The following is a 2500-nucleotide window of genomic DNA, read 5'->3' as shown; positions in this document are numbered from 1 at the left end:
CTTGCGCGTACCGCCGAGCAGCCGGCCGGGCGACCGAGGGTTTGTCGCGTGCCGTTTTACCGGCGACGCGACAGTCACCGCACCCGGGCCGTAGACCGACACCCAGCGGGTCGCGACGTTCTACTTGGGGAGAAGTGCACGACGACGACAGCCGGACATCGGCGCACGGTAGCGTGCCCGCGCGCGAGCCGCGAGGACTCCGCGGGACATCGCCCACCGACGCGAAGCCAGCGCCGCTGACGATGAATCTCCCCGTTCGATCTTTTGGGTTTCTTAGGTTTACCCCTGAACGGTTTCACGTACTCTTGAACTCTCTCTTCAAAGTTCTTTTCAACTTTCCCTCACGGTACTTGTTCGCTATCGGTCTCGTGGTCGTATTTAGCCTTAGATGGAGTTTACCACCCACTTAGAGCTGCACTCTCAAGCAACCCGACTCTAAGGAGAGATCCTCCCGAGACGCGCACCGGTCGCTACGGGCCTGGCACCCTCTACGGGTAAGTGGCCCCATTCAAGATGGACTTGGACGCGACGCGACGCCTCGGGATAAGCGGATCCTCCCAAACACCACATTTCCCTGCGGCGGAACCGCGGGATTCGGTGCTGGGCTCTTTCCTGTTCGCTCGCCGCTACTGAGGAAATCCTAGTTAGTTTCTTTTCCTCCGCTTAATAATATGCTTAAATTCAGCGGGTAATCTCGCCTGCTCTGAGGTCGTCAGAGTTTTGTAGAGAAACTCTCTACAAAGTGATATAGAGAGATAGAGGGAGTGTGCGGTGGTGGAGTTATTGCGCTAAGTAGTATCATTATTGTTTGTTAACTACTACTATTGTTAGCGGTAACGCACCGACCGATATTGCGCGCGCGGCACAATCTAGTCTTGTTTCGCGGGGACGCGAGAGAGGAGATAGATATATTATAATATCGTTTTGCGCTTCTTTTCTTCCGTCCCTCTAACTTCCACGATTATAATAACACGGCGCGGCGTAATTATGATGCGCGCGCGCGCGTGTATATATATAACGGGCGCGGTATGGAATCGATTCGACGAGTACACGACGACGCGTGCCGGTCACAATCTTCGTTCGAAAATTTCGTGGACTCGGACACGCGGTCGGCTCGCGATTCATCCGCTTTTTTAAGGGTGGATTTCTCTCGCAATTTCTCTCCCTCCGCGTACCGCCGGACGACGACTGTGCGCGCGCCGCGGTTTCCCTTCTCCATATATTTTTACCGTAAGGTATCTCGCGCCGCGAGATAGGAGGCGAAGCCTCGCGTGTAATAAAAGGCGCGGTATCGCGCGAGCGCGCTGGCGCACCGAGAGACCGAGAGAGAGTCGCACAGCGCGACGACGCGATCGGAAGAGACAACGACGCGCTAGAAAGACGGACGCAGCAGAATGTGCTGCTGCGCCGCTTTCTTTTTGCATTTTATTCGCCAACTACGAGATCACTCGTAGAGAGCGAGATCATTCGAGTGTCGCGCGTCGTTCGTCGTCGTTCCTCTCGCTTAAACTTTTCGCATATTCTCTCGTGTGTCGTCGTTGTGTATATCTCCGCCGACAACTCTCTCCATATCATTCGACAGCCTCCGGGCGCCGCTCGCGCGCGCTTCGCTATCCTTTAAACGCTTTGTGCGTACACGCGCGCCTCTCTCCTCCTCTTTATAACTCCTCTCGCTGCACACACCTTCGGTGTCATTTCAGACGACGCCAATCGACGACGGCCTCTCGTCGAACCCGTCGCCAATACATACTGGGAGGGTGACAAAGAGGCTCTAGTCTCTCTCGGGCGAACGTCCAACGATCGCTCGTACGCCGTTTACGCAATGCGACGGGGGCACAGCGACGACAGCCGACGACATTTCGTCGTTTCACGGCTACGCCGTGGCTCGTCAGCTTGCGTAAGGGCGCAAGCAGTTTAGGTTTGTTAAAACGACCCTCAGCCAGGCGTGGTCCGGGAATTGTATCCGTGGACCGCAATGTGCGTTCGAAATGTCGATGTTCATGTGTCCTGCAGTTCACAAGTTGACGCGCAATTAGCTGCGTTCTTCATCGACCCACGAGCCAAGTGATCCACCGTTCAGGGTAATCGTTTTTCATTCGTCGCGTTCGTCGAACGCTTCACAGTTCATCCATCGTGGTCTCCACTCCGAAGAGTGAGAGAAAATCGTGGCTCTTCGATCAGCCTGGCCGCGCGTCCGAGCACGCGCGGACCGCCGCCGCAATCCCGGTAAAGGGATCGAGGCTACGGCACAAAGTTGGTTCGCGATCGGAGCGTCACTTCCCCCGTTCGACGGGGAAAGAGCCGGGGCGGAAAGTTCTTTGAATAAACCATCGGACACCATGGTCCTCTCGTCCGCCAGCCACACACCTCATCACACACGTTCGGCCGGTGCTTCTCGCGCGGCGCGCGTCGCACGCTGGCCTCTGCCCCGACATTAGCGGGGAGGGCGCGTAGCGACGACGACGACGACGACGACGAGTGCTGGCACGCACGTACGTTG

The 2500-nt window shown here is 56.8% G+C and overlaps 2 non-coding genes across 2 annotated transcripts in view; both read right to left on the bottom strand.

The window, feature by feature from the left end:
* The window catches only part of LOC145967672 (large subunit ribosomal RNA), a 4072-nt gene extending 3360 nt beyond the window's left edge, over positions 1–712 (bottom strand). Inside the window, exon 1 of the ribosomal RNA XR_014437477.1 lies at positions 1–712. This exon is cut by the window's left edge and continues 3360 nt beyond it. This is a non-coding gene — a ribosomal RNA (large subunit ribosomal RNA).
* A 1217-nt stretch (positions 713–1929) lies between these two features.
* On the bottom strand, positions 1930–2084 carry LOC145967678 (5.8S ribosomal RNA). Its single transcript, XR_014437480.1, has one exon. It is a non-coding gene; the product is annotated as a 5.8S ribosomal RNA (ribosomal RNA).
* Positions 2085–2500: the final 416 nt, after the last annotated feature.

The sequence above is a fragment of the Camponotus vicinus genome, unplaced genomic scaffold (genome assembly GCF_025532165.1).
Source record: "Camponotus vicinus isolate PSW18456_S1 unplaced genomic scaffold, iyCamVici1.0 SCAF_21, whole genome shotgun sequence".
Classification (NCBI taxonomy): Eukaryota; Metazoa; Arthropoda; class Insecta; order Hymenoptera; family Formicidae; genus Camponotus; species Camponotus vicinus.
This window is presented reverse-complemented; position numbering and strand designations above follow the sequence as displayed.